Source organism: Bubalus kerabau, chromosome 18, assembly GCF_029407905.1.
Source record: "Bubalus kerabau isolate K-KA32 ecotype Philippines breed swamp buffalo chromosome 18, PCC_UOA_SB_1v2, whole genome shotgun sequence".
In the NCBI taxonomy this organism is placed as follows: Eukaryota; Metazoa; Chordata; class Mammalia; order Artiodactyla; family Bovidae; genus Bubalus; species Bubalus kerabau.
In genome coordinates, this window is record NC_073641.1 from 44,493,476 (window position 1) to 44,516,308 (window position 22,833).

General features: G+C 38.4%; 1 long non-coding RNA gene across 1 annotated transcript; it reads left to right on the plus strand.

The window, feature by feature from the left end:
• The first annotated feature begins 220 nt into the window (after positions 1 to 220).
• On the plus strand, positions 221 to 20,602 carry LOC129632902 (uncharacterized). Its single transcript, XR_008704742.1, has 4 exons — positions 221 to 287; positions 13,745 to 13,844; positions 15,077 to 15,148; positions 20,459 to 20,602. It is a non-coding gene; the product is annotated as an uncharacterized LOC129632902 (long non-coding RNA).
• Positions 20,603 to 22,833: the final 2,231 nt, after the last annotated feature.

The following is a 22,833-nucleotide window of genomic DNA, read 5'->3' on the forward strand; positions in this document are numbered from 1 at the left end:
CAACAGAACCTGTGAAATACTTTCATCGTTTCATACATATTGTGATAAGACACTAATATGGTTAATGGAAATTGGATTTTTCCCTTTTTAGGTCAATAAAAATAGCTTCCATTTGCTGACTGTTTACCCAATAAATGCTTCACATAAATTGTTTTATTTATTTCCCAGAAAGTTATGTGGCTGATCCTATTATATTAATTTTACAGGTGAGGAAGCTGTGATTAAACACTGTCAAAGATGTTGCCAAACTTACAAACAATTAAATGAGAGTTGGTATTTGAATCCAGGTTAGTATAAATTCAAAATTTGAACAATTTCCTACAACATTTTAATGCTGTCATGAAATATCTTAGGATCTGCTGTAGGAATGGTATTTTAAGTTATTTCTGAAATCAGTATTGGCATAGGGCTTCAGCTGCCTCTTTATCTGTATCCTGTAAATTAAGAGTAAATAGCTGCTTGCTGCTGCTAAGTCGCTTCAGTCGTTTCTGACTCTGTGTGACCTCACAGGCAGCAGCCCACCAGGCTCCCCCGTCCCTGAGATTCTCCAGGCGAGAACACTGGAGGGGGTTGCCATTTCCTTCTCCAATGCACGCAAGTGAAACGTGAAAGTGAAGTCGCTCAGTCGTGTCTGACTCTTAGCGACCCCATGGACTGCGGCCCACAAGGCTCCTCTGTCCATGGGATTTTCCAGGCAAAAGAGTACTGGAGTGGGGTGCCATTGCCTTCTCCTAAGAGCAAATTAAGACTTCAGTACCAAAACTGTGAGGTTCATATGGATAATATGGGAAACTGAATCAAGTAAGTTTCAGTTTGTAACTTTTAAGTTGCTTTTTCAGGTCTCTAACTTGATGAATGTAATTGTGTAATTGTTTACACTGAAACAGCAGTGTAAACTGAAACAATTCTACTTGTATTTAGTCTGTATTTAGTCTGGGTAAACCTGTATGCTGGGAGGGATTGGGGGCAGGAGAAGAAGGGGACGACAGAGGGTGAGATAGCTGGATGGCATCACTGACTCGATAGACGTGAGTCTAAGTGAACTCCGGGAGTTGGCGATGGACAGGGAGGCCTGGCATGCTGAGGTTCATGGGGTCGTGAAGGGTCAGACACAACTGAGCAACTAAAATGAACTGAAACCTGTATGCAGGTCAGGAAGCAACAGTTAGAACTGGACATGGAACAGCAGACTGGTTCCAAATAGGAAAAGAAGTACATCAAGGCTGTATATTGTCACCCTGCTTATTTAACTTATATGCAGAGTACATCATGAGAAATGCTGGGCTGGAAGAAGCACAAGCTGGAATCAAGATAGCCGGGAGAAATATCAATAACCTCAGATACGCAGATGACACCACCCTTATGGCAGAAAGTGAAGAGGAACTAAAAAGTCTCTTGATGAAAGTAAAAGAGGAGAGGGAAAAAGTTGGCTTAAAGCTCAACATTCAGAAAACAAAGATCATGGCATCTGGTCCCATCACTTCATGGGAAATCGATAGGGAAACAGTGGACACAGTGTCAGACTTTATTTGTTTGGGCTCCAAAATCACTGCAGATGGTGACTGCAGCCATGAAATTAAAAGACGCTTACTCCTTGGAAGGAAAGTTATGACCAACCTAGATAGCATATTCAAAAGCAGAGACATTACTTTGCCAACAAATGTCCGTCTAGTCAAGGCTATTTTTTTTCCAGTGGTCATGTATGGATGTGAGAGTGGAACTGTGAAGAAAACTGAGTGCCGAAGAATTGATGCTTTTGAACTGTGGTGTTGGAGAAGACTCTTGAGAGTCCCTTGGACTGAAAGGAGATCCAACCAGTCCATCCTAAAGGAGATCGGTCCTGGGTATTCATTGGAAGGACTGATGCTGAAGCTGAAACTCCAATACTTTGGCCAACTCATGTGAAGAGTTGACTCATTGGAAAAGACCCTGATGCTAGGAGGGATTGGGGGCAGGAGGAGAAGGGGACAACAGAGGATGAGATGGCTGGATGGCATCACTGACTCGATGTAAGTGAGTCTGAGTGAACTCCGGGAGATGGTGATGGACAGGGAGGCCTGGCGTGCTGCGATTCATGGGGTTGCAAAGAGTCGGACACAACTGAGTGACTGAACTGAACTGAACTGAACTTAGTGTTAATTGTATTTCTTTCCTCATACTACTTGTTTTCCTGTCACAAAGTAGTGTAATTGTGAGAGTAACAGCCCTTTATATATAGGGCAATCTTTAGGTAACATGGTTCAGCTAGTTAGAACTCAAATGAAACTTTGTGGTATTGTTTGAATAAATATTTAACTTTAAATTGAGTGCTATGGGCTGAATGTTTGTGTCCTTCCCAAATTCATATATAGAAATCTTAACTCCCAAAGATGATGTAGTGTTAGGAGGTGGTCATTTGGGAGGTGTTTAGGTCAAGACGGTCAAGCCCCATGAAAGGGATTAAGGCCCTCATAAAGAGGCCCCAGAATTGCCTTTCCCATTCATCCCTTTGAGGACAGTAAGAAGTCTGAGACCCAGAAGAGAGCATTCTCCTGATCATGCTGACTTGCTGATCTCAAACCTCCTGCCTCCACAACTGTGAGAAATTAATTTCTGTTGTTTATAAGCCACCCAGTCTATGGTGTTTACAATAGCAGTCTGAATAGATGAAGATGCCGAGATCTCAAAATTGCAAGTAGGAAGTCCTGCCCTTTACTCTCAGTTCCTGTTCCGAATGCATTCAGTAGGTCTGGTGACTTTCCAGCCCTGAATCACACCTCCTTGGCTCACCACACACCTTGAATATCAACTAGCACCAAGGACCACTTCTTGGATTTGTCCTGTCATTGTCTAATTTAGGAAAATGGGATGCAGCGGCTTCCTTGTACTATTTATATGCATTCAATACTTCTACACATTTAAACCCTCAGGGACATTCAAGGAAATTTCACATTTTGTGTCATTTTCTGCTCAGATTCAAGGCCATCAGAATTATAATTAATTTGCATTTTAGACCCTTGTGTAAGAGGATGTCACTTTTTGGAAATGTTATTGTGTGATAAAGTAAAGCAAGAAAGCACCCACTGTTCTGTATGCACTTAATTAGGAATTCCAGTTAATTACTCATTATGCCTCTTTACATTTCTGGAAATTTATAGAAAAAATTGTTTCTTCCCCTTTGGTGTCAAAAGAAAGAAAGAAAAGAAGAAATAAATCCCTTCAGCACAGAAAAACTTTGATTTTTCAGAGATCAGATCCTTAAGTGACCTTTATTAAAAAAAGCTTTTCTATCACAAAGTTATCCTTTAACTTTAGTTTGTTAAAAAATAGTCTAAGTCTGAAAAAAGGCACATTTTATAGTTAGGTGAAAGTGCTGCACAATATGCCAACAAATTTGGAAAGCTCAGCAGTGGCCACAGGACTGGAAAAGGTCAGTTTTCATTCCAATCCCAAAGAAAGGCAAAGCCAAAGAATGCCCAAACTACTGCGCAATTGTACTCGTCTCACATGCTAGTAAAGTAATGCTAAAAATTCTCCAAGCTAGACTTCAGCAATACGTGAACCATAAACTTCCAGATGTTCAAGCTGGTTTCAGAAAAGGCAGAGGAACCAGAGATCAAATTGCTAAAATCTGCTGCTGCTGCTGCTAAGTCGCTTCAGTAGTGTCCGACTCTGTGCCACTTCATAGACAGCAAGCAGCCCACCAGGCTCCCCCATCCCTGGGATTCGCCAGGCAAGAACACTAGAGTGGGTTGCCATTTCCTTCTCCAATGCATGAAAGTGAAAAGTGAAAGTGAAGTCGCTCAGTCGTGTCCGACTCTTCCAGACCCCATGGACTGCAGCCCACCAGGCTCCTCCGTCCATGGGAGTTTCCAGGCAAGACTACTGGAGTGGGTTGCCATTGCTTTCTCTGCTGGATCATGGAAAAAACAAGAGAGTTCCAGAAAAACATCTATTTCTGCTTTATTGACTATGCCAAAGCCTTTGACTGTGTGGATCACAATAAACTCTAGAAAATTCTAAAAGAGATGGGAATATCAGACCACCTGACTTGCCTCTTGAGAAACCTATATGCAGGTCAGGAAGCAACAGTTAGAACTGGACATGGAACAACAGACTGGTTCCAAATAAGAAAAGAAGAATGTCAAGGTTGTATATTGTCACCCTGCTTATTTAACTTATATGCAGAGTACATCATGAGAAACTCTGGGCTGGAAGAAGCACAAGCTGGAATCAAGATTGCCGGGAGAAATATCAATAACCTCAGATATGCAGATGACACCACCCTTGTGGCAGAAAGTGAAGAGGAACTAAAAAGCGTCTTGATAACAGTGAAAGAGGAGAGTGAAAAAGTTGGCTTAAAGTTCAACATTCAGAAAACTAAGATCATGGCGTCTGGTCCCATCACTTTATGGGAAATCGATGGGGAAACAGTGGAAACAGTGTCAGACTTTATTTTTTTGGGCTCCAAAATCACTGCAGTTGGTGACTGCAGCCATGAAATTAAAAGATGCTTACTCCTTGGAAGGAAAGTTATGACCAACCTAGATAGCATATTCAAAAGCAGAGACATTACTTTGCCAACAAAGGTCCATCTAGTCAAGGCTATGGTTTTTCCTGTGGTCATGTATGGATGTGAGAGTTGGACTGTGAAGAAAGCTAAGTGCTGAAGAATTGATGCTTTTGAACTGTGGTGTTGGAGAAGACTCTTGAGAGTCCCTTGGACTGCAGGGAGATCCAACCAGTCCATCCTAAAGGAGATCAGTCCTGGGTGTTCATTGGAAGGACTGATGCTGAAGCTGAAACTCCAATACTTTGGCCACCTCATGTGAAGAGTTGACTCATTGGAAAAGACCCTGATTCTGGGAGGGATGGGGAACAGGAGGAGAAGGGGATGGCAGAGGATGAGATGGCTGGATGGCATCACCGACTCAATGGACATGAGTTTGAGTGAACTTCGGGCATTGGTGATGGACAGGGAGGCCTGGCATGCTGCGATTCATGGGGTCAAAAGAGTCAGACACAACTGAGTGACTGAACTGAACTGAACTGATGCTAGAATCACAGGGTGGAAGACAATGAACTCCTTGTTTTATTTTTTAAGTGTACCAAATACTTATATTTTAAGTGCTTTAAAATATTACTCATTTAATCCTTATTATAAACCTATGAGGCAATTATATTTTACAGATGTGACGGCTGCTGCTGCTGCTAAGTGGCTTCAGTCGTGTCCTAATCTGTGCGACCCCATAGACGGCAGCCCACCAGGCTCCCCTGTCCCTGGGATTCTCCAGGCAAGAACACTGGAGTGGGTTGCCATTTCCTTCTCCAGTGCATGAAAGTGAAAAGTGAAAGTGAAGTCGCTCAGTCGTGTCCGACTCTTCTGTGACCCCATGGACTGCAGCCTACCAGGCTCCTCCGCCCCTGGGATTCTCCAGGCAAGAACACTGGAGTGGGTTGCCATTTCCTTCTCCAGTGCATGAAAGTGAAAAGTGAAAGTGAAGTCGCTCAGTCGTGTCCGACTCTTCTGTGACCCCATGGACTGCAGCCTACCAGGCTCCTCCGTCCCTGGGATTTTCCAGGCAAGAGCACTGGAGTGGGGTGCCATTTATTATATGGGCAATGACAAAGTGTTTGAGTCTTGTATACAGATATTAGAATTATAGCAGATGTAAAATGTTGATTACCAGCTTCTTTAAAGAGACATTTCTTTGTGGCAGCTTTCTTAGGCTCAGTCTCAATGGTGAGTCAAATTCGTATTATGAATAGCTTCTCCAAGGATTCTAGTGGAGAAGCTCTTGAATTTAATTCTAAAGATGAACTTAGTATATTAAATTCTGCACCACAGTGAGTCACATTATAGTGAAGCTCCAACATGGGTTCTTTTTATAGTTAGAAAAGCAAATTAAAGGAGATTTCATTTGCTTTTGAGCCACTCTCCAGTTTAATTGTTCACATTTATACAATAGGTGGTAGCATAACCTATTGGAAAGGATAGCCAAAAGCAATTGAGTTCTATTTGTTCCTTAATGGAATATTTGTGTGATTTTAGGTAAATCCCTTTATCTTTTTCTGATTTTTGTTTTCTTTTCAGTAAAACAAGAATGATGCCACTTTTATTTCCCTGCCTATTTTCTAGTAATAGTCTGTAGAAAACACACACACACACACACACACACTCATATACAAACCAGCTATTGCTCAAGAGGAGGAGAGGCACAGCTGGGTGTCCCTTTTTCTCTTCTTTGTTATTAGACTAGTTGTAATATTATTCACTATTCTTGCCTAAATGGCATTTTGTGATTTTGATGGACATGGAGTCCTTGTGGAGTTTGTCAAACATCTTATTACAAAAGCTTTTTGATAAAAGCAATATTTTAACACTTTCTAATTCTAAAAGACTTCTCCTTGAGATTGTATCTGCCTTGCTGTAATGGGCAGAGAGGCTAAATTCTTTCTTTTTTTTTTTTACACAAATATTTATAAAGTGTGTATCAAAGGTGAATGGATAGGAAGTAATAGGGGTCAACATTAAAGCAGAATTAAGAAACCCTCCTTTTAGTTCCTCCTTTACTGTTTATAGACCCCAGTCTCCTGATACATTATTTAAGTTTGCTGAAATTTGGTTTCCTTGTCTATTAAATTAAGCTACTAATATCTCATCTGCCTTTGAAAATCTTATATGCCATTTGTCTTTTTGACTTTTATAGATAAATAATAGTGGGATTTAGAATGAAGCTAGTTAAAGGAGTAATGGAACCTGTTCTAGTTTTGCATGAGTAGTACTATCATTAGTCCTTTTAATTTAAATGACATTACTGTAAAATGACTGTGTACTTTTTCTTAGGAAATTCAGGCTGTTAATGAGAATTTATTTGTACTGTAACAAATCCAAATACTTTCTCTAGGCTTCCAAAGTTTTGGATTCCTTTTCAGATTTTCTTCAAAACCTCCTGTAATAATTATGTAGAGAATGCTCATAGTCTTTACTATGAGCCAAGGTCAAAATCACACCCAGCTTCTACCTACTTCCTCTTTTCTCTCTATCTATGACTAAACTGGACTTATCATCTTTACTCCAAAAATACTTCTTTCTTCTGAATTTCCTATTTGGTATACTTTATGGGATATAAACCTGCAGTTATCACAAAACCCTTCCCATCACTTTGTTCTCTCTTATTCTCTAGTATGCCCATCATAATCTATAAACTATCAAGAACCATTTATTTATTCTTCCTCCTCTTAAATATGCTCCTTTTCATAAATATTTCTTTTCAAAATTTTAATAAATATGAGGGGCAATGTGTCAGAGGGTGAGATGCTATGAACCAGGAGAATTAAGACTATTGGAAAGAACACTGACAATAAATCTAAAGTTAGTGTTAATCGTACTAACAACTAAACATGTCTCTCTTTAAAGCAAATTTGAAGAACAGATTTGAAAAGAGTATCATGCTGCTTAAGCATTTACTGATTGACATAGAAATTAAAGCAAACCAAAAATGCTACTGTAAGGATCTGCTCGTATAAGACAGGTCAAACAATATGCAACATGACATTTTATTTAATAATGAAGTTACTGACAACAGTAAGGTGTGTTGATAGTTTTTGGTTGTCTTGTGTGTGTGCATGTTGTGTTGTATATGTGTTTTTGTGTTGGAGGTACTGTTATAAGATATACTATTATCATTGCATATAAGAGAATATATATTAAACATTCTGCTAAATGACTTCTCAGATAGAACTTTTATCTACACCTCATAACAGTTCTATGCAACAGATACTATTATTATGCCCATCTTACAAATGGCCACGAATGAGGCAAAGATCAGTTGTTTGTCCAGAGTTACAGACATCTAGTATGTAGCACAGGTAGAATTCTAACAGGATATTCATCTTCAGAGGCTAAGCTCTTTAACTTCACCTCATGCTCCTATTCTGTCTCATGATCATATTCATCCTTTATCAGTAGGCATACTACGAAGCTCGTCAGGTTCTGCTGCAGAATCACCTATAATAGGGCCTATACTGTAAGTCTATTATTGGGGAAGTAGTGTACACCTGACTTACACACATTGCTGGTTTACTGATACTTTCAATATTAAATTCAAACTATGTGTGCATGGGTTGATTAGAGGTCACTGAGTGGGAAGGATGATTGATTGGAAGAAGGAGGGGCAACTCAGACCTATGCATGTGGAGGGATTAGAGAAGTTGGGGAGGGCTAGAAGTGGGCCATGTCAGAGAGTCTATCTTGGGGTTGATTTCTCAGTAACCCAAAATGTTCTGTGCTTGACCCTTGGGGGGCAATTTAAAGAGTGACTCCTTGGAAAATCTGTGACATGCTATGGCTGTTGTACTAGATAAGTGTGTATGTATATAGGGCAATTCTCACCATCCCCTAGCTGGCATCTGGCAATGTCTGGACACACTGGTGATTGTCATGAGTCAGGGGAAGGGTTGTTACTGGCAGCTGGTGGGTAAAGGCCAAGGATGCTGCTAAACACTGACAATGCACAAGACAGATTGTCTGCCATAAAGAACTGTCTGGTCCAAAATGTCAACAGTGGCACCACTGAGAAATCTCTTTAAATGGGGAATCACTCCTCTTTGAGCTTCCCCAGGTGGCTCAGTGCCTGCAATGCAGGAGGTGTAGGAGTTGCATGTTTGATCCCTGCTTTGGGAAGATCCCCTGGAGGAGGGTATGGCAACCCACTCCAGTATTCTGGCTGAAAATTCCATGGACAGGGTAGCCTGGTGGGCTCTGATCCATGGGGTCTCAAAGAGTCAGACATGACTGGAGCAGCTGAGCGCGCAGGGCCCTCTTTGCCTCATCATGCAGACTCTACAAGTGTTGTTTTGACACAGTGTAAATTCTTAACCATAAACAGAAAGCACTGTAAGTGGTAAGGTCATGTAGCAATTGTCATGGTAAAGCTTCCTGATGCATTTTCGTCTTGATATAGGAGAGGCTAGAAGAAATCTGGAACATTATTTATATGGAATTATTTATGGAGCATTCTCTAATGACTTCTAGAAATAGTATATATATATAAATAAGTTCAAAGAAAAACCAAAGATTTCTCCCTTCTCTTTCTGCTCATCTCATCTATATTTCTTTTTTTTCTTCCCTTCCCCCCTTTCTCTCTGTGTACCTTCCTTCCAAATTTGTCCTTTTAAACTAAATAATTTTGCATCTATTATATGTTATGAAATCTGTATAGGTTCAAAGAGGAAAAGAACAAAATATCACCATGGAATTAAAATGTCTATGTTATTATATAGTCTCTATTTAGAATATAATCATGATGAAACTTAATGGGTAAATTAAATACATGTATAGGTTGGCCAAATTTTCTCAAGTAAATGCAGTCACACTTTATCATTTTAGTCCCAAGTTCATATATGTGAGCTCTGAGAAATTTATGTAATTTTATCATGAGGGGGCACCAATATCCAGAATGGTTTGGATATTTCCATGCAAACTAATTTTAAATAGGAAAAAACAAAAACATAAAGTCCATGTCCTGCTGACTAATCATGCAGATTATAGTTAGAGTCAGAGAGAAGATTCATTATTAAGAAATAAACAACTCTGTTTCTTTCCCTTTGAAATAACACTGGGAGATTGGGGAAGGTGCGGAATTCAATAGGTGTATCTTCCACAAAATTTTCCTGATCCGTGAAAAGTGGCCTTGTTTGTTTATTTCTTTTTAGAAAAAATTATCTATAAATTGTGTTCATAAATAAGATTTTAGTAGTTATCCTCCTAGTATATTCTGTTAAAATAGAAAGGAACAATCAAAGCTCCAGAAGAAGCTATAAGAAAAAGAAGAAAGGCAAATATTTCAGCAAAAGGCAAATCCAAAGCAAACACTGAAACAGATGAGGTTACAGACAACGGCATGAATGTTAATGAGCAGAAAGCCATATAGCGGAAATCTGCTAAATGCATAGTTGGGGGAATTGAGAGGACATTTCCCTAACAGTTTGTTCCTGTTGCTTATAATTTTAAAAAAGATGCCACAGGGTGGCCCAATTCAGTCCCAACATCATATTATGCAGATGCATTACAATTCCCTGCTGAAGTTCTGCCAACGAGAGTGGAGTCTAATTTAGCATAGTTGTTTCACACGGTATTGTAAAGATCAGTAAATGAATACCCAAAGTGTGTGTGTAAGACTGAGGAATGATTGCAGTTTCATAACCAAGAACTAAGTATTCTTTGGAGGTTCACCAATTTGTGAGAAGGGGAAAAGAAACAATACATAACAACAACAACATCAAAATCAACACAGAAGTTAGTTAACTTTAGATATTTAGCTTCCACTTCAACATGCATTTTCTTTATATTTTTATTTATAACAATGAAGCTTAAAGCTTTATAGTTTTTAGCCAAGGGAAGAGCTGACCTTAGAAATTCTGTTTCTGGGATCCTGAGAAGGAAGACATGCTGGCATTCTTAAGATACAGCTGACAGGACAAATCACGAAGGTAGTGTAGGTCAGACATTCAGTCTTCAAACTCAGCATGAACTTACATCTCAATTCTTTATACAGGAGAGGAGAGTTTCATGTGTAAAGACCTATCTCAATAATCCACTCAATGTAAAACATTTTCATCAGGAGGAAGAACGATATTCGTTTATACACTTATTCCCTTATTCCTTCAACAAAGATTTATGAAGTGTCTGTCACAAACCACGTGTAGTCTGTTATTTGAGATTCATAGTCAAATTGAGAAAAACTTGAATCTAATGAACTAGCATATGGTTTGATAAGAACTAAAATAATTTTGGGTCTGCAGAGAATGAAATGTCTAAGAGAGAATGAACGTGTCTGCAATAATGGAGAGGATTTAGAAAAGTATTAAAAAAGAGTAGCTAAGAAGATATATAAAAGAGTAGCAGTATTTCCTTAGACAGAAGTTAATTTGTAACATTTACTGCATTGCTGCTACTTTATAAGATCACTGATTCACCTGCATGTCAGATTGTTGTTGTTCAGTCACCCAGTCATGTCTGACTCTTTGCGACCCCATGGACTGCAGCATGCCAGGCCTCTCTGTCCCTCACCATCTCCCCAAAATTGCCCAATTTCATGTCCATTCATTGGTGATTGCCATCCAGTCATCTCATCCTCTGACACTCTCTTCTCCTTCTGCCCTCAATCTTTCCCAGCATCAGGGACTTTTCCTATGAGTTGGCTGTTCACATCAGATGACCAAAATACTGGAGTTTCAGCTTCAGAGTCAGAACTTCCAACAAGTTTTCAGGGTTGATTTCCCTTAAGATTGACTTGTTTGATCTCTTTGTCCAAGGGACTCTCAGGAGTCTTTTCCAGCACTACAATTCGAAGGTATCAATTCTTTGGCACTCCTCCTTCTTTATGATCCAGCTCTCATAGAATCTAACTATGACAAATACTAGTTAACTTTAAAAAGATGAGCTATAAACACCTGTTAGAGTTACCATAGAATACATCACCAAGTTTGAACTGTTTTGTTGCCAGGATATAATATCCTTATCACCTTACCCTGGCTTTGGACTTGATATTGCGTATATGGACTCTGTCCTGGCTTGCTGTTCTCTCTGAGTTCTTTGATTCTCTAAATACTTAACCCCTGCCATTAATTATTTGGCTGGCATAAAATTCAGACCACCACTGGTCCCTCTGAGAAGACGAGTGACTCACTGGGCAGAAGGAAAGTATATGTTAAGGCACTGCTGCTGCTGCTGCTGCTGCTAAGTCGCTTCAGACGACTCTGTGCGACCCCATAGACGGCAGCCCACAAGGCTCCCCCGTCCCTGGGATTCTCCAGGCAAGAACACTGGAGTGGGTTGCCATTTCCTTCTCCACTATGAGGAGGGATAAATAATTGGTGTTTCCAGAAATGCAATATTTATTTTTTGTCTGGAGCATAGAATATGTGTAAGTCAGATGAAACTGGAGACTGGAACTGGAGACATAAAATCTGTTCTTCTCTGACATCTACAGATTTAATTTTTTTGTATATGTGTATGTATGGTAGGAATCCACTGAATGACTAAGTAAAGGAGAAAATGGATTAGATTTGTATGTTATAAAGATGACACAATGGACAAATAGGGCAGAAGAGGGGTTATTGATATAAAGCAGTAAAAGTGACAATGGAGAGGAGTGGATAGGTTTCAAGAGTTCTTTAAGAAGCAGTATCTCATGATTTGATTTCTTCTCTGTCCCATTCACTGACTTCTTTTCTTTTACCTGTGATAGTGAAGAGTAAAGGATGAGAGCCACATTTTTAGCTCCAGGAAAAGAATGGCCATGCCCTAATTTTGCTCCTATATAACTTTCCATTTGCCTCCTCGCCACATAATTTAATAGCTCTGTTTACTTGTCCAGCTTCCCCAACTGGGAAAGACTGTGAGCAACTTATTGCAAAGACATTTTTTTAAATCATCAAACTTTATGCAGTATATATTTTTTCACAATAGTGAAAGACGTTTATCAGTTTTCACAATCAATAGCCATACAAAAAATAAAGGATAATGACAATTGAAAGCCATAATGGAAACATGATTAACTTAACAATATAAAGTTCAGTTCAGTTCAGTCACTTAGTCATGTCCGACTCTTTGTGACCCCATGGACTGCAGCATGACAGGCTTCCCTGTCCATCACCAACTCCCAGAGCTTACTCAAACTCATGTCTATCATGTTGGTTATGCCATCCAATCATCTCATCCTCTGTTGTCCCCTTCTCCTCCCACCTTCAATCTTTCCTAGCATCAGGGTCTTTTCCAATGAGTCAGTTCTTTGAATCAGGTGGCCAAAGTATTGGAGTTTCAGCTTCAACATCAGTCCTTCCAAAGAATATTCAGGGCTGATTTCCTTTAGTATCTCCTTGCTGTCCAAGGGACTCTCAAGAGTCTTCTCCAATACCACAGTTCAAAAGCATCAGTTCTTCGATGCTCAGCTTTCTTTATGGTCCAACTCACACATCCATACATGACTACTGGAAAAACCATAGCTTTGACTAGATGGACCTTTGTTGGCAAAGTAACATCTCTGCTCTTTAATATGCTGTCTAGGTTGGTCATAGCTTTTCTTTCAAGGAGTAAGCATCTTTTAATCTCATGGCTGCAGTCACCATCTGCAGCAATTTTAGAGTCCAAGAAAATAAAGTCTGTCACTGTTTCCATTGTTTCCCCATCTATTTGCCATGAAGTGATGACCAGATGCCATGATCTTTGTTTTTGGAATATTCAGTTTTAAGCCAACTTTTTCACTCTTCTTTTTCACTTTCATCAAGAGGCTCTTTAGTTCTTCTTTACTTTCTCCCATAAGGGTGGTATCATCTGCATAACTGAGGTTATTGATATTTCTCCTGGCAATCTGGATTCCAGATTGTGCATCATCCAGGCTGTCATTTCAAATGATGTACTCTGCATAAAAGTTAAATAAGCAGGGTGACAAGGTACAGACTTGACCTAGTCCTTTCCAAATTTGGAACCAGTCTGTTGTTCCACGTCTGGTTCTAACTGTTATTTCTTGACCTGCATACAGATTTCTCAGGAGGCAAGTAAAATGGTCTGGTATTCTCATCTCTTTAAGAAATTTCCACAGTTTGTTGTGATCTACACAGTCAAAGGCTTTGGTATTGTCAATAAAGCAAAAGTAGATGTTTTTCTACATTTTTTTTTCCTGGAACTCTCTTGCTTCTTCTGTGTTTCAGCAGATGTTGGCAATTTGATTTCTGGTTTTTCTGCATTTTCTAAATCCAGCTTGAACATCTGGAAGTTCTTGGTTCACATACTGTTGAAGCCTGGCTTGGAGAATTTTGAGCATTACTTTGCTAGCGTGTGAGATGAGTGCAATTGTGTGGTAGGTTGAACGTTCTTTGGCATTACCTTTCTTTCAGATTGGAATGAAAACTGACCTTTTCCACTCCGGTGGCCACTGCTGTGTTTTCCAGATTTGCTGGCATAGTGAGTGCAGCACTTTAACACCATTATTATGAGCACACTTCCTTCAACTCTGCCATCTGGATCCACAAGTCTATTCAGTCTAGTGTTATAAGAGTTCTTCACACACAGCAGGATATTAATAAAAATTTGCTGCCTAAATAAGGAGAGAACAGCTCTTGGCATGGCAGTGAGTAGGGAGATTGTAGATTCTGGTAGAGAGATTTTCGGGTTTACTGGAATACTTTTTAGTTATAGTTGGGATTACTTAGAGGGAAGTATATGTAAAGGGAGCATAAAAACAATAGGGCGTGATTACTGATACTGTGGTATGTACCATGCTAAGTGCTTTACCTGCAGTATCTAATTTAATCATCTAAAAACTTAATGAATTGTTGTTCTTATTGATGACATTTCATAGCTGAGGACCAAAGAGGTGCATTGAGGAATTTTGATAAGCAACATATTTCCCAAGATGGGTGTAGGAAGAGGGATTTGCAAATATGATAGAAATGGAATTGGCAGAGTTAGGAAGAGAATCTCTGGACAGAAAAAGAGGACCAAGGACCAAGAATTATAAGGAGCAACAATATTTGTGGGCATAGGCATGGAGAGGGGCCAGCAGGGGATTTATAATAAGTGATCAGAAATTTAGAAGGAGAATGGGCAGAAGTGAGAAGAGTTTTGAAAAGAAATGAATAGCTTGGTAGGTAAATGCTTCAGACTGTTAGAGGTCAAGCTATTTGAGGACAAAAGAAGCCTTAAGTTGGGCCCTTGAAAGGTGTTCTTTGCACTGTGAGCAGGGCAGTCAGATGGAAACTGAGGACAAAGGGTGAGAAGTGAATTGAATTGAATGGAAGAGGAGGGTGAAGCAGTGAGCAGTGAGGAAATCAGCAAGGGGGAGACACCTACTGTCTACCAGAGGAGGAAGAAATCCAAGGAGATTCTTTTTCTTAAGATAGAAAAGAGATTCACCATTTTGTTTATATATAAAGGCTGAGGGGAAGGAGCCACTGAAGGTGGTGAAGATACAGCAGGAGAGACTACTGAGAGAATAATATCTTGGAGGATATTGGAGGAAATGGGGAGGGGCATTGGAGGAAAAGAGAAGGGCCAAAGAAAGACCTCTCCTCCCCTGAACCCTGTTTCCAGGATTTGGAGGCAGGTTTGAAACACTGGATAATACAAGCAAGAGGAAATGTGAAGACAGATCTAAAGGACTGGGTAAGTTAGACATAGAAAAGCTTTTCATGCTATTCCTAGTGTAGAACTGGGGCAGACTATAAAGTTTTATATATATTTTTTCATAAAGAAAAATAAATAAATGTAGTACATCTGCATAATATGGCTTTGTACTGAAATGAACCTCAGTATGGTGCCTTCTTCAAAATTAACAGATAGAAGCATAAAGTGTTACAGAAAGTAGTTTCATTTAATTTACTGTATTTCATTTGTTTAACATGGCATTTGCAATTGATGTTCCTTTTGGTATGATAACTACATACAAATTACCACCCTCTCTTCCTTAGAAATTCATCCTCTTTGTTAAGAAAAGCATTTACAGATTATATTAGACTTTTATTTCTGAAACTGTATATTTGTAAACAGAAAATATACAAATTTATATATTTCCTAGCTACATTTATCTGATCACATGTTAATGATTAAGTCAGATTAATCAGTTTTAAATAACAGAAACAAGAATAAAGCAAATGAAGGCAAAAGGAATAAAGGATATAGTAACTACTGCATAAAATTCAATAGAAAGTGAAAATTTCTAGGTTATCATATGGTATGATGAGTTTATGTTAACCTTTTTTTTACCTAGGAGAGGAGACTTTGCCTTTAATAACACTGTTTAGCAGCATATCTCAATGACATTTGAGAAATTCAAATCCCAAACATGATTGCAACGTGAAAAGGAGAAAAAAAAATCAGTATTTTTCCCACAAAAGCTGTTGATTTTTCTACCATTTCATTTAACTTTAAAAGTAAGATATTTTATATATAGCATGCTAAATTTTATCAATTAAAACTAAATTTTATCAATTAAAACTAAATTTTATTAATTAAATTTAGTAATTATTACTCAACCATTTTATGGCTAGAATGTCAAACCAAGATATATTTAAATGAAATAAAAAGTAATATCTCTATTATCTAGATCAATAAACATGTATTTTGATAAAGAACTGACTATATGTCTCTCTAGTAAGAATTTATTATGGGAAAAGGAGGGATATTTAAATATGACTGCTTTCAATTTGGTGAAAAGAACAGCGTCATGTTCTGTTTTCTTCCTGGATGTTTCTACAGTGCCCTGTCATTAGGAGTAGGTTCTCCTCAAAACGATCTCAAGATCTTAAGACACAGAATCAGGTCTTAATGGGAGGGCAACTATATGTGTATTTGTTCACCATTATGTCCTGGACATCAATGTTTCCTACTTAAACTATCTTACTCATGGACAGGCACTGCTTCCATTACTGAAATATAAGGGGTAACATATTAAGTTACGGGCTTCCCTGGTGGCTCAGCGGTAAAAAATCCACCTGCAATGCAGGAAATGCAGGAGATACAGGTTTGATTCCTGGTTTGGGAAGATCCCCTGGAGAAGGGAATGGCAACCTACTCCAGTAGTCTTGCCTGGAGAATCCCACGGACAGAGAACCCTGGTGGGCTATAGTCCATAGAACCACAAAGAGTCAGACACGACTAAAGTGACTTAGCACATGCACACATTGACTATTTCCTTTTAGAAAATAAGTTCTCACTTGATAGAGCAGGAAATGAGATGATAGGGATAAGATAGTATTTCCTAAACAGTGGGCAAAATCCCCCAGAAGTAGAGTTAGGGGATTATCACTAAAACTTTTGCTTGCTTCTTCATTTGGCATGTGGCCAAAAGCGGCCTTGTCTTGAGACATCCTTTGACACTGGGCTTTTTCATGTGAAAGTGGTATAAATGGACTTTCTAAGAGACACATCAAAGAGTTTCATTTCTGTTAGAGTCTGTTCTTCAGCTAAGATCATTTGAATAGAATTTCTTGTCCTGGTCATATTAGTAACATGTTTGGCTTGCCTAAATATATGACAATTTATTTCTCTTTTCTCAGATTTATGGAAAGTTCACAAAGGCCAGATTCTCCCCTTGCATTATAGAAGGGCACAATTTGTTCTCATGAATGTCATTCTCAAATATACCAAATACAGTATGGATTTTCAGCAAGTATTTAATTTAATTGCTCCCCTAAATCTCTAAGCTTAAAGAAACTAGGTTGGTAATGGTATTTCTGCTATAATATTTCTTGGTATAATACTCTCAAAATAATGTAAGAATAGTATTTTTTTATAATGTTCTATGAATCAGTTGTCTAAATCTTTTGGAATATTCAAAGAACTTTGCTTAAATTTATTTGAAGAAAGCAAATGGTGGAAAGCTACTTGTAACAAGTTGCATATCATAAATATAGAGCTTGCTGCTGCTGCTAAGTCACTTCAGTCATGTCCGACTCTGTGCGACCCCATAGACGGCAGGCTCCCCCGTCCCTGGGATTCTCCAGGCAAGAACACTGGAGTGGGTTGCCATTTCCTTCTCCAATGCATGAAAGTGAAAAGTGAAAGTGAAGTTGCTCAGTTGTGTCTGACTCTTAGCGACCCCATGGACTGCAGCCTACTAGGCTCCTCTGTCCATGGGATTTTCCATGCAAGAGAGCTTATTTATATATAAATCATTATTACTTCCTCTGTGAGGTAGTTAGTTAGGTGCCAAGTTTCAGATTACAAATTAGAAATTTTGGCTATTAGTCACTTTTCTTCTAGTTATTACCAGAGCTTATAGTAGGTATTCTTCTCTGCTCAGTTGCTTAGGTGTCTGATTCTTTGTGACTCTTTGGACTATAGCCTGCCAGGCTCCTCTGTCCATGGGATTTCTCAGCAAGCATACTGGAGTGGGTTGCCATTTCTTCCTCCAGGGAAACTTCCAGACCGAGGTTTCAAACCCAAGTTTCCTGTGTCTCTTGCATTGAAAGCAGATCTTCACCTGCTGAGCCATCAGGGAATATAATTAACTGTAAATTACCCCATGCCATATAGGAATTTATTTAATCATTCAACAGTCCTGTGTGGGAGATTTCAGTATTGCTCCTTCCTTATAAATGAGATTTTGCAGGTCAGAGATGATAAGTGATTGGCTCAAGACCTCACAGTCAGAATGTGACAAAATTAAGACCCGGTTCCAGTCTCTGACCCCAAATACAATGCTTCTGCCACCAAAAGCAAACGAAACAGCTTCTCCAAGGTCTGCATTTTCCTTGTGACAGAGAGAGAGAGGAAAAACAAAACAGGATAATTTCTCACAGCCGGAAAGAGAAACAGCTTTAGACTTCCAAGGAATAGGAAATTTTCTGCCCTGTTAATGCATAGGAGATTCCCTGGGTGACTTTCTAAGTTATAATTCTTTCTATGGAAAGTCAATGTAATAAATGTAAGCTCCCTGAAATAGAAGCACATGGTAAGTCTTCTGAAATCACTATATCAAATGTGTTCTGCTGTTCAAATATACAACATCTCACCCTGAGACACTTGACTCTGATAACGTGTGGGAAACGTGTGCAGACCTGACTTTGAAAGGTGTTGTCTAGGGAAAAAAGCGTTGTCCTGTGCATCTCGGACTGTCATACAACAGGTCAAGGATACTGCATTTTGTGGAAGAAGGAGCTCACCTTCTTCCACTCTTTTTTTTTTTTTTTTTAAAGACGTTACTATAGTTGCTGAGCAATAGATTGCATGATGTCAAAATAAATAAGGAAAATATATTTGTAACTCTTTTCACTAACTTATCTTGCTAACTGTGAACCTTAGAAAATTCTGGTGGAAACCATGAAGGTAGTTTAAAATGTAGTATTTGATTGCATTAGATGGGCTACTCTGTTGGAGAGAATGAAGGCATCCACATTTCCATGACTATGTGATACAGTGTTTAAGGGCAGAGATTCTGGATCAGACTGCCAAGATGAACACTGGCTATCCCTCTAATTAGCTGTGTGTCCTTGAGCAAGACAGCTATTCTGTGCCTCAGGTTTCTTGCCTTTTTAATGGGACCTTAATAGTACCTATCTCATTGTGTTATTATGAGAATTAAAGTGGTTCATACCTATAAAGTATTTGAAACATTATCTGGCATATGTTAAAAAAACGTTTGCAAGATACAAATAAATTATTTACATTTTCTCACATATTAGCTCTTTATGAAAGAAAGTGAAAGTGAAGTCGCTCAGTCATCACCCACTCTTTGCAACCCCATGGACTGTAACCTACCAGGCTCCTCTGTCCATGGGATTTTCCAGGCAAGAAGAGTCTTGGAGTGGGTTGCCATTTCCTTCTCCAGGGGATCTGAGCAACCCAGGAAACAAACCTGGGTCTCCCACATTGCAGGCAGACGCTTTACCGTCTGAGCCACCGGGGAAGCCCTTAACTCATTATACTTACTGAAAATTATAGAGTTATAGAAATTTAGAGTAAGGAAAAGCCACACTGGTATTTAAAGAAAAATGGGGCATTACATAGTGTACTCTCTGCCTTCTAAAGACAAACTTCTTTCTTCAACTACTTGTTACTAAAAAGCTTCTTCTGGTGACTCAATTTCATTATCAGGAAGTTTTGGCTTTAATGAGAAATACAGTAATATGCTCAGACTTTTTATTTATATAGAATTAAATTGTGAAAATAAAGTATCCCATTTAAAGTCTACTTCTGTTTGTGCAGTAATAGAATAATAATAATTAAAAAAAAAAAAGAACCCAAAATTCTCAGTTTAACTTTTAATTAAACAAGCAGTATGGTATATTTTGAATCTGGTTACCTGTTGGTGAAGCTACTGGGTAGATAAATTTCATTAATTGATTATGTGGGAAGTTTCTGAGGAACCACTTTCTGTCACTGGGCAGAAAGACAAAGCTATAGGGATGTCTTCATCTCTGTATTAGGGCCACCTTTTTCTTTCTGGGTATCCTGTTTTCTCTTTTTTTCTTTTCCCACTGAATATGGCAGCTTGAGCATTAGAAAATTATATATACTGTAGAGATGCTACCATTAATACAAAGGGTTTTTGTCCACCTTGTCTTTTAAAAAGAGTCCTGGGGAATTCCCTGGCAGTCCAGTGATTAGAACTCAGCGCTTTCACTGCTGAGGGTCCAGATTGGATCTCTGGTTGCAGAACTAAGCCATGTGGTGTGGCCAAAAATTAGAATGAAATAGAGTCCTGAACTTTGATATATTAATCACTGTTTAAAGAAAGCAACTGAATTTTATTTTTCTTATGTGATACATATTTTTGTTGTATTTGCTGCAATAACTCATACTATAAATATGATCAATGTCTATGGGGCAATGGTTTTAGTCAATTTATCATAAAGTATCTCTTTGTATTTCATATTATTACAGTGGACTCAAGATTACCTTATTTTTATATTACAAGATTTGCAAGGCATTTCTCTCTGGCATTCTATTTGACATATTCTTTTAATTTTTTAGGTGACTGGAGTGGATTTGTTTTATTCTATTATTGCTGTTTAAATGTTTGTTTGTGTTCTATCACTATGTTAATAGCTATGTTTGCATAAATCATGCTCAAAAAATTAACATGGCTTATATTGCCAATTAAGCTTTTGAATAAATAAAAAGTGTAAAAAGAATTTTAAGTATATAATGTGTTATATACTTTCATGATTTTATTGTTAATAATCAATCAAAAGAAAAATGTGAAATCTGTATTAATTGTGAATTTGGCTTCATTGTGAAGAAAGCAGGATACAATCTAAACGTCATTATATGGTCTGCACATAACCATCATCAGTAGCTGTCCCCCAGGGAGCCCCTTCAAGAGTGATGACAGATCGAGACAGATCAGAATCTGATAGAGGGGACAGTTAAAAAATGGAGCAGAAATAATAAAATATACATAAAATAATAAAGAGAGTACATATCAAAAGTTGTTTATATGATACCAAAACGACCAGAAAATGCAGGGAGAAATTCAATCAAAACAAATGCTTGGTATCGTCAACTTGCCAAAATACTTTCCTTCTTGCATTTGGTCATCGCTGCGCAAAACATTGTGCATAGTCAGACATGCATTATCTCATTACCTCATTAAATGTTGAATCCCAGCCTTTGTTCAGAAAATGCAAAGGAGATTATTCAGCCAATTACCACATAATTCAAAAAAATTTCATGCATGGGTAATGCTTAGTTGAGAAAGAAGCAATTCAATCCATTTAAGCATTTTCATAATTAAAATTGTATTAATTTAGACCTCTAAATCAAATACCCCATATTTGATTTTATATATGCACATAAATGCATATATATGCATAAATTATGTATTTATATCAGTTATTAATTTTGCACAGTCACAATCTACATTGTGCAAAAATGTGATATGCTTATTTCTTTAAATCCAGAGAAACTCATGGGTTTTCATTTCTGCTTGGTTGTAGGACACTTATTCTAGCCATTTTAAGGTAATCCAACCACATCCAATTTTATAAAATGTATTCTAAAATATAATTTTTAGAGTAGTTTTAGATTTACAGTCATGTTGAGGAGAAGATACAGAGATTTTCCCTATGTCCCCTGCCCCCACAAGTCCATGGTCTCTCCATTATCAACATTGCCCACCATAGTGTATCCTGTTAGAACTGATGAATTTGCATTGAGACATCATCACCACTCAAAGTCCATAGTTTACATTATAGTTCATTTCTTGGTGTTGTATATTCTATGTGTTTGGACAAATATTGAATGACATGTCAGCCATCTTAGTATTATACAGACTAATTTCACTATCTTAAACCTCCTATTCTGCCTATTCAGTCCTGCCTCTCCTCATCTCCTGCAAACACTGATCTTTTTTACTGTCTCAATAAGTTTGCCTTTCGCTGAATGTCATACAGTTGGAATCATACTGTATTTGTCCTTTCCCAGATTGGCTTCTTTCACTTAATAATATACAATAAGTTTTTGCCATGTCTTTTTATGGCTCACTATCTCATTTCTTTTAGCACTGAGTAATATTCCATTGTCTGAATGTACCACAGTTTATCTGTTCACCCACTTGGTTGCTTCCAAGTTTTGCCAATTGTAAAGAAAGCTGCTGTAAACATCTGTGTTTAGGTTTTTGTGTGGGTGTATGCTTTCAACTCTTTTGAATAAATGTCAAGGAACATGCAGAGAAGGCAATGGCACCCCACTCCAGTACTCTTGCCTGGCAAATCCCATGGACGGAGGAGCCTGGTGGGCTGCAGTCCATGGGGTCGCTAGGAGTCGGACACGACTGAGCGACTTCACTTTCACTTTTCTCTTTGATGCATTGGAGAAGGAAATGGCAACCCACTCCAGTGTTCTTGCTTGGAGAATCCCAGGGACAGCAGAGCCTAGTGGGCTGTCGTCTATGAGGTCACACAGAGTCGGACATGACTGAAGTGACTTAGCAGCAGCAGCAGCAAGGAACATGATTCCTATATCTCATGGTAAGAGCAGATTTAGTTTTGTAAGAAAGTACCAAATTGTCTTCCAAAGTGGCTCTACCATTTTGCATTCCCATCAGAAATGAATGAGTTTCTGTTGATTCACAGCTTTGCCAGAGTTTGATGTTGTCAGTGTTCTCAGTTTTGGCTATTCTCATAGATGTATAGTGGTATCTCATAATTGCTGTAATTTGTATTTCCCTGATGATATATGATTTAGAGCATCTGTTCATATGCTTATGTATGTCTTTTTTAATTAAAGTAACTGTTAAGGTCTCTGGCCCATCACATCCAATTTTGATGCCAGCCATTTTCTAGGAAATACCCTTTCAATTCAGGATTTACCCCCATTACAGCATCTTCATGCACTCCATTTTCATT